The 13602-nt window shown below is 38.8% G+C and overlaps 1 non-coding gene across 1 annotated transcript; it reads right to left on the bottom strand.

The window, feature by feature from the left end:
* Window positions 1–1418: 1418 nt before the first annotated feature.
* On the bottom strand, window positions 1419–1525 carry LOC112746748 (small nucleolar RNA R71). The gene has a single exon (XR_003174615.1). It is a non-coding gene; the product is annotated as a small nucleolar RNA R71 (small nucleolar RNA).
* Window positions 1526–13602: the final 12077 nt, after the last annotated feature.

Here is a 13602-nt window from a genome sequence, read left to right as displayed (position 1 = left end):
AATTATCTGGACTTAACAGGTACGTGACATATAATCCTCTTATATTTGGGTAATTATGATTTTTGTGGCATATAAACTCGAATTGAACTTCACCCTCTAATTGGAATCAAGTGATCAAGGAATTGGCAATTAATGAAGGTTAGAGGAAACTAAAAAGGTCTAAGGATTTAGGGTTTAGTCACATATAGTTTGCCATGAATTGAATCTTGCATGATTAAAATAGTTGGAAAGAAAAGTCAATCCGGAAGATAGATAACTCTAAAGCCTTAACTGTTTCTCCATATATATTTCACAACTTGTTTACTGCTTGCTTTCTAATATTCTGAATTTATTGTTAATACTTTTGAACCTTTAAACACCATTTTCTGTTTGCCTAATTAAGTAAATCACTTAACCATTGTTGCTTAGTCCATCAATCCTCGTGGGATCGACCCTCATTCACCTGAGGTACTACTTGGTACGACCTGATGCACTTGCCGGTTAGTTTGTGGTTATAAATTTTGCACCAAATTTTTGGTGCCGTTGCCGGGGATTGACTGTGATTGACAACTATTAGTTATTTGATTGCTTAGATTAGACGTTTTAACTTTAAATTTATTTAATTTTACACCTTAAATTTTCGAATTTCTCTTGCTTTATTTTTCCTTAATTTCTAAAATTAAATTTGGTGTCCCCTAGTTATTTTTTTATTTTATTTTTTTCTCTTTATTTTTCTAAAAATTTTCGAAATCTTTGTCCTAATTTTAATAGTAATTTTTGAATTTTAGTGTTTATTTTATTTTGTATTTTTATTTTATTTCTTTACACAGGTTACCTCACTGAAAATTCTCTACACTCTGATATAGAGAATCCCATCTTTTCTTGTCTTCTGTCTCTTTATGAGCAGGAACAGGGACAAGGAACCTCTGTTAGACTTTGATCCTAAACCTAAAAGGACTTTGAGATGGCATTTGCAACACGCAAGACTTTACAAGGCTGCAGAGTCCACTATGGATCATAATAATGCTGCTAATGCCAATATGACAAATCCGAATGGGAATGAGCAACCTAGAAGAGTGCTTGGCTCTTACACTACTCCTAATACAGATCTTTATGGCAAAAGTATTGTGGTGCCTCCTATAGCTGCAAACAACCTTGAACTAAAGCCACAACTTGTCACTCTTGTGCAACAAAATTGCCAGTATCATGGACTCCCTCAGGAAGATCCAAATCAATTTATTTCTGATTTTCTGCAGATTTGTGATACTGTGAAAACTAATCGAGTGAATCCTGAAGTATACAAACTCATGCTCTTCCCATTTGTTGTGAAGGATAGAGCAAAGCTGTGGTTAGATTCTCAACCCAAGGAGAGTCTGGATACTTGGGATAAGGTTGTCACTGGATTTCTGACTAAATTTTTCCCACCTCAAAAGCTGACTAAGCTAAGAGTGGAGGTTCAGACTTTCAGACAGAAAGATGGTGAGACCCTTTATGAAGCTTGGGAGATATTCAAGCTATTGACTAGGCAATGCCTCCAGACATGTTCTCTAGATGGACTCAGCTGGATATCTTTTATGAGGGCTTGTGTGAAATGTCCAAGATACGCTTAGATAATTCTGCAGGTGGTTCTTTGCACATGAAGAAGACACCAGAGGAGACTACTGAGCTTATTGAATTGGTTGCTAACAACCAATACTTATATTCCTTCAACAAGAATCCTGTGAACTCTGAGACTTCCTAGAAGAGATGTGTTTTGGAAGTGGAAGCTGTTGATACTCTTCTTGCTCAGAACAAACTTTTATCTCAGTAAATAAGCCTAATTACTCAACAGTTGAGTGGAATGCATGTTTCAGCTATCAATACTCAGAATGCACCCCAAGAAGCCTCTTATGACATGACAGGTAATTTTATGCAAAATGAGAATTATTATTATGCTCAATCTTTTTCTGAACAGGTCAACTACATGGGGAATGGTCCTAGAAACCCCAATAATGATCCCTACTCTAAGACCTACAATCAAGGATGAAGAAATCACCCAAATTTTGGGTGGAGGGATCAACCTCAGAGATCTCAGAATTTCAACAATAATTCTCAAGGTGGTTTTCAGCAGAATAATCATAATAACTGCCAATTTCAGTCTTATCAACAACAACAACCTCAACAGGTAAATTCTCAGCCCCAGTAAAATTCTAACTGAGAGACAATGATGAATAGTTTTATGCAGAAAACCAGAGCTTCCATTAGAAACTTGGAGGTACAAATGGGCCAGTTGAGCAAGCAAATACCTGAGAGGTCTTCAAGTACTTTTCCTGTGATACAGTGGTGAACCCAAGAGAAGATTGCAAGGCTGTTCAATTGAAAAGTGGTAAAGTAGCTGGTTCTGAGACCAAGGTCAATGAGGAGCTAGTTGAAAAAGAAGCTCCAGAGGAGAAGAAGGAAGAAGTAGAGCACGCCCCTCCAAAGCGTGTAGACAACCCATTCCCAGACTCTCTTGACACTTATCCTACATTGCCCAAGGCTCCTGAGTACAAGCCAAAAATGCCATATCCTTAAAGGCTTCCAAGGACAAGCAATTTTATAGATTTTTAGAAGTCTTCAAAAAACTGCAGATCAACATTCCTTTTGCTGAGGCTCTTGAGCAAATGCCTCTCTATGCTAAATTTATGAAAGAATTGTTGACCAACAAGAGGAATTGGAAGGAACAAGAAACAGTGGTGTTAACCAAGGAATGCAGTGCTATTATTCAACATAACCTTCCTGAGAAGATGCAAGATCCAGGAAGCTTTGTAATTCCTTGCACCATTAGAGATGTCACCATTCAGAGAGCTTTATGTGATCTTGGAGCTAGCATCAATCTCATGCCACTTTCAGTGATGAAAAAGCTCCAAATTGAGGAGGTAAAACTCACTCGTATTTCTCTTCAACTTGCTGATCTTTCTATTAAATTTTCTGTGGGTGTTGTTGAGGATTTACTTGTGAAAGTAGGACCATTTATTTTTCCTGCTGATTTTGTTATATTAGACATGGAAGAGGATGCAAAATTCTCTATTATTCTTGGTAGACCCTTTTTAGCTAAAGGTAGAGCTTTGATTGATGTGCAAAAGGGTGAATTAACCCTGAGGGTAAATGAAGAATAGGTGGTCCTTAATGTATTTGAAGCTCCCAAACACCCTAATGATTCTGAAGGGTGCATGAGAGTTGATGTTGTTGAACCACTTGTTCAAGAGGTACTGGAAGCTGAGGTACTTGATGATGTTCTGGATCCTATTTCTGAGTATGAATTAGTGGAAATTGATGATTCACCACCCCAGAAAGCAATGGTGAACATGCCTAAGAAAGAGGAGGAAGTCCCCAAGCTTGAGCTCAAACCCTTGTCTCCTTCTTTGAAATATGTGTTCTTGCGTGAAAATGAGACATATCCAGTTATTATTAGTTCTTCATTGAAGCCTGGAGAGGAAGAGGCGCTTATTACAGTGGTCAGGAGCCATAAAACAGCTCTTGGGTGGACCATTGGTGATCTAAAAGGGATTAGTCCAACCAAGTGTATGCACAATCTTTCTTAAAGATGATGCTAAACCGATTGTGCAACCACAAAGGAGACTCAATCCAACTATGAAAGAGGTCGTCCAAAAAGAGGTAATGAAACTATGGGAAGCAGGAATTATTTATGCTATTTCTGACAGTCCTTGGGTAAGCCCTGTGTAGGTAGTTCCCAAGAAAGGAGGGATGACAGTGATCAAGAATGAAAAGAATGAGCTTATTCCTACAAGAACTGTCACATGATGGAGGATATGCATAGACTACAGGAGGCTCAACACTGCTACAAGGAAGGATCACTTTCCCTTGCCTTTCATTGATCAGATGCTTGAGAGGTTAGCTGGTCATGCTTTTTATTATTTTCTAGATAGATATTCTGGATATAACCAAATTGCAGTGGACCCTCAAGATCAAGAGAAGACAGCATTCACATGCCCTTTTGGAGTATTTGCTTATAGGAGAATGCCATTTAGACTTTGTAATACTCCAGCAACTTTTCAGAGGTGTATGCTTTCAATTTTTTCTGATATGGTTGAAAAGTTCATTGAGGTATTTATGGATGACTTTTTTATTTTTGGTAATTTTTTTGAATCCTGCCTTAAGTATTTATCTCTGGTCTTGAAACGGTGTCAAGAATCAAACTTTGTTTTAAATTGGAAAAAATATCATTTTATGGTTACAGAAGGTATTGTTCTTAGACACCGGATTTCAAGTAAAGAGATTGAGGTTGATAGAGCCAAGGTGGAGGTAATTGAAAAATTACCACCACCAACTAATGTTAAGGCAGTCAGGAGTTTATTGGGTCATGTAGGATTTTATAGAAGATTTATAAAGAATTTTTCAAAAATTGCTAAACCATTGAGCAACCTATTAGTTGCTGATGTTCCTTTTGTGTTTGATGCTGAATGCCTACATGCTTTTGAAACTTTAAAGGCAAACCTTACCTCTGCTCCTATTATAGCTCCCCCTGATTGGGATTTGTCATTTGAATTGATGTGTGATGCTAGTGATTATGTTACAGGAGCTATTTTAGGACAGAGGCATGGCAAGCATATACATGTCATTTACTATGCTAGCTGTGTGTTAAATGATGCTCAAAAGAATTACACAACTACAGAAAAAGAATTATTAGCTATTGTGTATGCTATTGATAAGTTTAGGTCCTATTTAATTGGTTCTAAGGTTATTGTTTATACTGATCATGTTGCTTTGAAGTACCTTCTAACCAAACAGGACTCTAACCAAGATTAATCAGATGGGTGTTACTCCTTCATGAGTTTGATATTGAGATTAAAGACAGGAAATGGTCAGAAAATCAAGTAGCTGGCCACCTTTCCAGAATTGAACCTAAGGAAGGAGTGCAACCACTCACAGTTGTGACTGAGACATTTTCGAATGAGCAATTGTTCCTTGTTCAACAAGCTCCATGGTTTTCAGACATTGCAAATTACAAAGCCATGAATTTCATTCCAAAGGAGTACAGTAGACAACAAGTGAAGAAGTTATTGACTGATGCAAAGTACTACTTTTGGGAGGAGGCATACCTTTTTAGAAGATGCTTAGATGGTATAATACGGAGATGTGTTCCAGATGAAGAAACACAGTAGATTCTTTGGCACTGTCATGGCTCTGATTATGGAGGCCACTTTGGTGGTGAAAGGACAGCTACAAAGGTCCTTCAGAGTGCATTTTACTGGCCGAATCTCTTCAGGGATTCAAGAGCATTTGTGAAGAGTTGTGACATATCTGAAAGAGCTAAGAATCTCCCGGCCAACCATGAGATGCCACAGCAGGGGATTCTTGAGGTGGAGTTGTTTGATGTGTGGGGTATTGATTTTATGGGACCTTTTCCACCCTCATATTCCAATAACTATATTCTGGTGGCAGTTGATTATGTGTCCAAGTGGGTGGAAGCTGTGGCCCTACCCACCAATGATGCCAAAATGGTGATGAGCTTTCTTTAGCAATATATTTTCAGTCGGTTTGGTGTCCCAAGGACACTGATTAGTGATGGTAGAAGTCACTTCTGTAACAAACAGCTGGACTCACTTCTGCAGAGATATGGAGTCCGTCATAAAGTGGTAATCCGCTATCACCCTCAGACAAGTGGACAGGTTGAGATTTCTAATAGAGAACTCAAGAAGATTCTAGAGAAGACCGTCATTGCTTCAAGGAAGGACTGGTCTAGGAAGCTTGATGATGCTCTCTGGGCATACCAGACAGCTTACAAGATTCCTATTGGCATGTCCCCTTATCAGTTGGTCTATGGAAAAGCCTATCACTTGCCAGTTGAGCTGGAGCATAAAGCTTACTGGGCAATCAAGTATCTAAATCTTGATCCTCAGGCTGCAGGAATTAAGAGAATGCTTCTGTTGAATGAGCTTGAAGAATTCAGATATTCTGCCTATGAGAATGCCAAGCTCTATAAGGAGAGAACCAAGATATGGCATGACAAGAAGATTTCCATCAGAGTCTTTGAGCCCGGTCAGAGAGTGCTTCTGTATAATTTAAGACTCAAACTCTTTCCGGAAAAGCTAAAATCCCGGTGGTCAGGACCGTTTGTAGTTACTAGAGCTTCACCATATGGTCATGTAGAGATTCAGGAAGAGAATTCCGATAGGAAATTCATAGTTAATAGTTAGAGGTTGAAGCACTATCTTGGAGGCGAGATTGATCGCCAACGGTCCGTTCATCTGCTGAATTAGCAGGATTGACCATCAAGTTAGTGACATTAAAGAAGCGCTTGTCGAGAGGCAACCCGATAATTCCGTATCCTGAGTTTATTTTCTGTTGAGTTGATTTTATTATTACTTAATTTTTATTAAGTTTCTATTGTTTTTCCTTTGTTTTATGTGTATTTCGATCATGCAGAAATTTTAGAACAGGAACCAGACACTTAAAAAAATTTTCCCAAGGTTGACTCGGTCATGTTGGCACCGAACTTGGGATTTCCAAGTTTGGCGCCGTGCATGCGTGCAAGATGGAGTTTTTGTTCTGGAAGGTCCACGCCGAACTTGGAAATTTCCAAGTTCAACGTGGAGAACGATGTAAAAAAGGAGAGTGAATAAGCCAAGCAGTGGCACCGAACTTGCTTCCCTCAAGTTCAACATGGAGGCTACTCACAAAAAGGGGAAACACTCTGCCAGGGTGACGCCGAACTTGGCTCCCCTGGCATTTGGCATGAAGACATAAAAAAAAAAGAAGGCGGATCAGCGCACCAAGTTCAGCGTGGGGAAGAGATATCTATTGCGTGAGTCACGGCGCCGAACACCAATGTCCCCAAGTTCGGCGCCAACATCTGTGCTTTACACAATCCCAACAAATCACGCCAATTCCAATCCAAATCCCCAAAATTTTTGGTTCCCACACCCATTCATTGATTCCTTTTTCTTTTCATCCCTTCCCAACACTACAAGACCTGCTCCCTCTACCATTTTCCCAAACATAACCCGTGACCCCACCCCTTTCCCAAAATACAAAACCTGAACAATATATTCCCAACCCATTACAACACTCTACATCCCTTCCCTCTTCCCTTGCCAATAAAAGACCATGACTCCCTCCCTTTGACCATATATTCCTCCCATTCTCTAAGCCTAACCTGTGACTCCAGCCTACCTTACTAACCCTACCCCATTCCCTATATAAACCCTTCCTAGACCATTCATCCTCACTTCAACCCACAACACAGCACTTCTTCCCCCCTCAAGCCACAAACGTCCAACCTTAACCCCTCTCTCCATTCCCACATATCCTTCATCCCCTTCTCCTTAACCGACCGCTACAAGCTTCACCCCCTTCCATATTTTTTTTCACCTGTACCCCTCCTATGTCCTTCCCCTTCCCTTCTCTTCTTTTACATTTTCTTTTTATTTAATTTTGTTCGAAAAAACAAAAACAAAAAAGGGGATATTTTTAGCATTATTCTTTATTTTCTTTTGTTTAAATTTCTGCCCCTCTTTCTTCTTCCCCTTGCATTTCTTTATTTTGCTCGTGGATGAGTAACAGTTTTAAGTTTGGTGTTGTCACTTTGCTATTTTATTCTGTTATTTCTATGGCACCAAAGACCACCCAACCTTTCAAGAAGAGAAAAGAAAAGGAACCGGCCACCGATTCTAATGATTCAAGACGCTTCCACTCTAAACTGCATGAAGAGCACTTTTATGAAGTCACTGGCAAGAGGCCGATTCTACCGGAAGTGCGGTTTAATCTCCAACCGGATGAATATCCGGAAATTTAGCGTGAGATTCAGAAAAGAGGATGGTAATATCTATGTAATCTGCACACACAGGTGGGACAATTAATGGTTCAAGAATTTTATGGGAACTTGTGGATTACTTATAAGGATGTGTCTGGAGTCAGTGCAAGGGACCACAAAAGCTTTGTAAGGGAAAGAGTCATTGATTTCAGCCCAGAGATTATCCGGCAGACCCTCTAGATACCACAGACCATGCTCTCACTTAAGTCTTACAGTGAGAGGACGGAGAGAGATCAGTGACTGGAGCAAGTAGTCGCTGACATTTTCATTCCAGATGCCCAGTGGAAACTGGGGGCAGAGAGGAAGGCGGGTCATATAAGAGTCGGTGACCTGACGCCTTTGGCTAGGGGATGACACCATTTTATTCGCCGGTCTATCATGCCCATAAGCAACCGGTCCGAAGGTACTGTGGACCAAGCCATCATGATTCACTGCATTCTGTTGGGACAGCCAGTGGAGGTGGCGAACGTTATTGCCCAACAGATTTTCCATATCGCTGCCAACACCAAGGAGAATGCCAGGTTGGGCTTCCGACATCTCATCTTCCGCCTCTGTGAGGCCGCTAGGGTGAAGATAAATAATGATTTCCCCATCCCAATCGAGAAGCCCATCACAAAGAAGACTCTGGAACTGGTAAGGGAACGTCAAAGGCTCCCAATAGAACAAGCTGAAGAAGGAGCTGAAGAGGAGCAATCACTACCTCAGGGACACTACTTCCCTCCTCAAGATTACTGGCAACAGCTCGCATCCTCCATGGAGCAGATGAGGGTCACTAATGACAGCCGCCGGCAGTAGTACATGGCATCTGTAGAGGAGATGAGAGCCCCATAGGACAGCCGTTGGGCGCATCTCTATACCACCCTTGATGAGATAAGGGCTGATCAGAACCTTCAGCTGCAGGAGATCTCTCAACTGAGACAGGATTACAGCCGTTTGAGAGGACCTTATGGAGCACAGTCTGAGGAGAGAAATCCCCATCAGGGAGATTGAGAGGGTTCAGTTCCTTTTCATTTTCCTTATTATTTTGCTATTTTTATGATTAGGTTCCTATTTTCTACTACTTTGTTATTGCATGATCAGTTGTTATTTCAATTCTTAGGTTCTAGTTTAATTTACTGTTTATTTTGTTATTTTATTTTTATTCTGAAAGAGTGTCTCATGTATTGCTCACTGAGCTTGAAATCAAAAGAAAAGAAAGAAGAAAAAGATATAATGTATGAATGAAAGAGTTTATGAAAGAAAGTAGTCTCATTTAATCAAATGTGGTGGTGTTCTCTGTGATTCTGAATGCATGATATGAACTATGCATATTTGAATTTGAATAAAAGGATGTTGATGTATAAGGAAAAGGAATTTAGAGAACTATTATGAATTTTCTGAAATTAGTAAAAATTGATCCTTGAAGCAAAAGAAACAGCAAAGAAAGAATAAAAAGCAAGGTCTAAGGCTCTGAGCATCAATGACTAGGGAGGTCAAACATGATTAAAAGCTCAAAGAGTTGTTTCCTTAGTCATATGCTTGTGGTGTTCTTGTGTCAAGTAATCCTTGAGACAGAACATTTAGAGTCGAGATCAAATGCATTTAGCAGAGTATGCCAAAGGCTTTGAGTACCACTGTCTGGGAATAGCTAAAAGAAAAATCAGAACTTCAAGAGAGTTCCCCAATTAAGTGCTTGTCGTGTTCTTGTGTCAATTATCCCTTAAGATAGAACATTTAAAGTCACAGCTAGACTCAAGGTGAAAAGCACCAATTAATTGAGAATTAAAGAATATCTGCTATGTTCAAGGATTAAACTGAAGTATAAAGATCAAAGAATTCATAATATGATCCGGACTCCAATTTTGAATGAGAGTGACATTCCTCTGATTCAAAGGAGAATGAGATGCCAAAACTGTTTAGAATTACAATAGATAAACCCCACTCAAGAAGAGACATGAACATAACTGAACTCTCACCTCTCATGCAAATTCACATCTTAATCATGTACTAATTTTGGTTGCTTAAGGACAAGCAACAATTCAAGTTTGGTGTTATGATGCGTGAGCATCTCCTTTATCTTTTCCTAGTAAATTTGCATTTGAATTGATAAGTTTAATCAAGATTTAATATATTTTAGCCACTATGAATGCTACTTTAAGTTGTGTGCGATTCTGTTTATTTCAGGTAGCATTTTGGACGAATTTGACAGAGTCTTCATAGAGAAACGAAGCTTCAGCAAGAATGAAGGCTTGAAGCCAAACTTGGAAACCTCCAAGTTTGGCGCCAGCACAAGCAATCCAAGAAAAGCATTCAGCATCCTCCATGCCGAACTTGAAGTTCTTCAAGTTCGGCGCTAGCTCAAAGCTTCCAAAGAGAAATCACACTGCCTCCTCCACGCCGAACTTGAAGTTCTTCAAGTTCGGCGCCAGCATGAATTCTCCAAAGGGAAGCTACGCACAACCTCCACACCAAACTTGACCATTGTCAAGTTTGGTGCCACAACCAATGCTTCAAAGGAAGGATTTGCTACCTAGTCCACGCCGAACTTGGATTAATCCAAGTTCGGCGCCAACCTTTAGTACACAAGTGGTCCCCAATTCGTCTCCAAAGGCTGCACGAACCAATTTTAAGATCTGATTTAAACTTTTATTATTTTTATAATTAGGAAAAGATATTATTTAGTTTTTAGAAAATATATTTTACATTAATTAGGATTAGATATAAAAGAAAAAAGAATCAGCCCTTCGGGCTCTTCTCTTCTCTTCTACCTCATTCCACAATTTACAGTTTTTCAGAATCCTTGTTTTCTCTCTGAACCATGAGCAACTAAACCTCCACCGTTAAGGCTAGGAGCTCTGTCTATTGTATGGATTGATACTATTATTTTTCTATTTTAATTTATGTACTGATTTCTATTTCAAGAATTGTTTTTGTTCTTTATCTTATGAATTTGGGTGGAACAGAAGTATGACCCTTGTTCTAATTGAGTTCTTGTATAACTTGGAAAAGCTCTTTACTTGAATAATAACTTGAAAATAATTTCTTCTGAATTTCTAATTATCTGGAATTAATGGGATACGTGACATATAATCCTCTTATATTTGGGTAATTAGGATTTGTGTGGCATATAAACTAGAATTGAACTTCACCCTCTAATTGGAATTAAGTGACCAAGGAATTGGCGGTTAATGAAGGTTAGAGGAGACTAAAAAGGTCTAAAGAATTAGGGTTTAGTCCCATATAGTTTGCCATGAATTGAATCTTGCATGATTAAAATAGTTGGTAAGAAAAGTCAATTCGGAAGATAGATAACTCTGAAGCCTTAACTGTTTCTCCATATATATTTCACAACTTGTTTACTGCTTGCTTTCTGATATTCTAAATTTACTGTTAATGCTTTTGAATCTTCAAACACCATTTTCTGTTTGCCTAATTAAGTAAATCACTTAACCATTGTTGCTTAGTCCATCAATCCTCGTGGGATCGACCCTCATTCACCTGAGGTACTACTTGGTACGACCTGGTGCACTTGCCGGTTAGTTTGTGGTTATAAATTTTGCACCAGCAAGTTAAGCATCTTTTGACGCATATAGAATCCTAACCCCATAACTACTATTTTCACAACTTCACTCTCAGGTAATGACACGTAGCACCTACTTCTAGAATTTTTGAAACGTATCATATAATCATCAATGGTTTCACCATCTTCTCGTTTCAAAGCAACTAGGTCAGTAACTACTACATTCAATTCCCCTCGATAAAATTGAGCATGAAAAGCAGTTTCCAACTGATTCCATGTCGTTATAGAATTTGGCCTGAGATTCGAAAACCAAGTAAACGCATTCTTCGTTAACATAGAAGGAAAAAACTTCATTTTCAAATTCTCATCCTTGGCTAGATTCCCAATCTCGACCAAATATCGAGCGACATGTTCAGTAATTGACTCTCCAACTTCCCCTGCAAATTTTGTGATTATTTTTGGATTCTTCAACCCTCTTGGCACTTTAGCCATTTGAACAACTTGGGGAAAAACAGACACAAAATGAGGTCGGTCATAAAATCAACGTTTAAACCAACTCGATTGAGCACTTCCTCCACAATTCTTGTGACTTGATAACGTTCGTCACTATGATTAGCACGTAATCGGGCTAGAACATCATCTGCATTCTTACCACGGGGAACTATCTGAGGATTCTCTCTATTTAAACCATTGTTTTCATTTTGAAATATATTTTCAAATCCTTCATTGTTCCCCCTAGCATTATGCCTTTCACCTTCATCATAATCAACGATTCGAGCAATTTGTTCAACTTGCCTTGCAAGATGCTCGAATTTTGATTCGTGATCAACCATCATGGGATTTAGAATTGTGATCATCTGTTGAGTCAATAAGTTGACTAAATCATAATAACTTTCTTCTATATGTTGTCGAAATACCGCCATAGAATTAGAGGCATTCGATGTAGAGCCCACATTATAATCACGTGAGAATTCAGAATACTGTTGTGTATTTTGAGAATTATTTCCTCCATTTATACTCCCGAAACGAACAGGAGGAACAAAACTATTCACTGGCGGAGTATAGCCGATAGGAAGACCATAAGGAGGCTAACCAGTGGTTATTGGGGGCTGGATTGGTGGTAAGCTACCACGTGGACGAATATTACGTCTAACATTTCCAGTTTGTACACTAGTGACCACTGTACTTTCAGTTACAACCAAACCTTCCAAACGTGAAGTAACGTCCGAAGATTGCACAGTTACTGGTATGCTGTCATTGGTGGACGAACCACTATTCACATGTGACACTTCATCAGCCATGTGAATAATCCTTCCACTTCTCAATTGTATACACCAAATGACCTAAAGAAATAAATATTTTCACACTTTAGTTTAAAATTGTCCCACCGGACGTGCCAATTTGTTTTTCGAATTTTAGTACATCGATGGTGGTTCGATTCTAATGGTTTGGGAGCGAAACCTACTCCTCTTTTGCAGATACCAGTTCTATAAGTGCATCAAAGATCCTCGAATTAAAATAGGAAATAAGTTCAAAAAGTGCCAAAAAGGTAAAAGAAGCATAAAAGAAAAGATTTGAAAAGTAGACTGACTTAAATCGAAATGACTTGTACTGAATTATAAAGAAAGCGATTAAAATGCCTTCGATTAGATCAAAGGGCTTTTGACAGAAAACTTAAAGGTACTGAAATATAAATTGGGTAAATAAGTAAACAAGACTTTGAATGTAAATCTGACAATGAAATTAAAAGATGCTTTGAAGATAAATCAGACAAGGAAGAGTAAAGTTTACAGAAATTGTAAATGAAAAATTAAAGGCAATGGAAGGAACCCTACAGAAATCGAACTCGAATGCAGACTTAGAAATTCGCTGGGAATGTGTGTGTGCTTGAGTGTATTTTTGAAAAAAAGTTCCAACCTCTATTTCCTAAACTTACTAATATTTATAACCCATATCTGTAACCAATAATTAATTACACAACGCTGCCTTGTATACGAATTTTTAGGTAACTGTTCCCGCTCTTCTGCCCACGGACGTTACCCATAACTTCCTCACTCAAAGAAAGCCTTCGACTTTTTTACTTATGTAACCGCTTGATTCTCGATTCGAACAACTATTCGATTCCTCATTTGAGTGCTTATTCGATTTGACCAGGTGTCTAAATCGAATTCATGTCAAATAACTTCCAATTAATTTCTACACGTGCGTCTTTTCGACCCCTGCTTCTTTTTTGACCCTTCACTAACGTTTCGAATCAACTTAGTCTTTCGAAAATAATTATTTAAACTAATAATTTGTGGTTATCTTGTCTTGTTTTATTTGCTTTGTT

Source organism: Arachis hypogaea, chromosome 14 (genome assembly GCF_003086295.3).
Source record: "Arachis hypogaea cultivar Tifrunner chromosome 14, arahy.Tifrunner.gnm2.J5K5, whole genome shotgun sequence".
Taxonomy (NCBI): domain Eukaryota; kingdom Viridiplantae; phylum Streptophyta; class Magnoliopsida; order Fabales; family Fabaceae; genus Arachis; species Arachis hypogaea.
The sequence above is the reverse complement of the archived record's forward strand: the minus strand, read 5'-3'. Positions and strand labels throughout refer to the sequence as shown.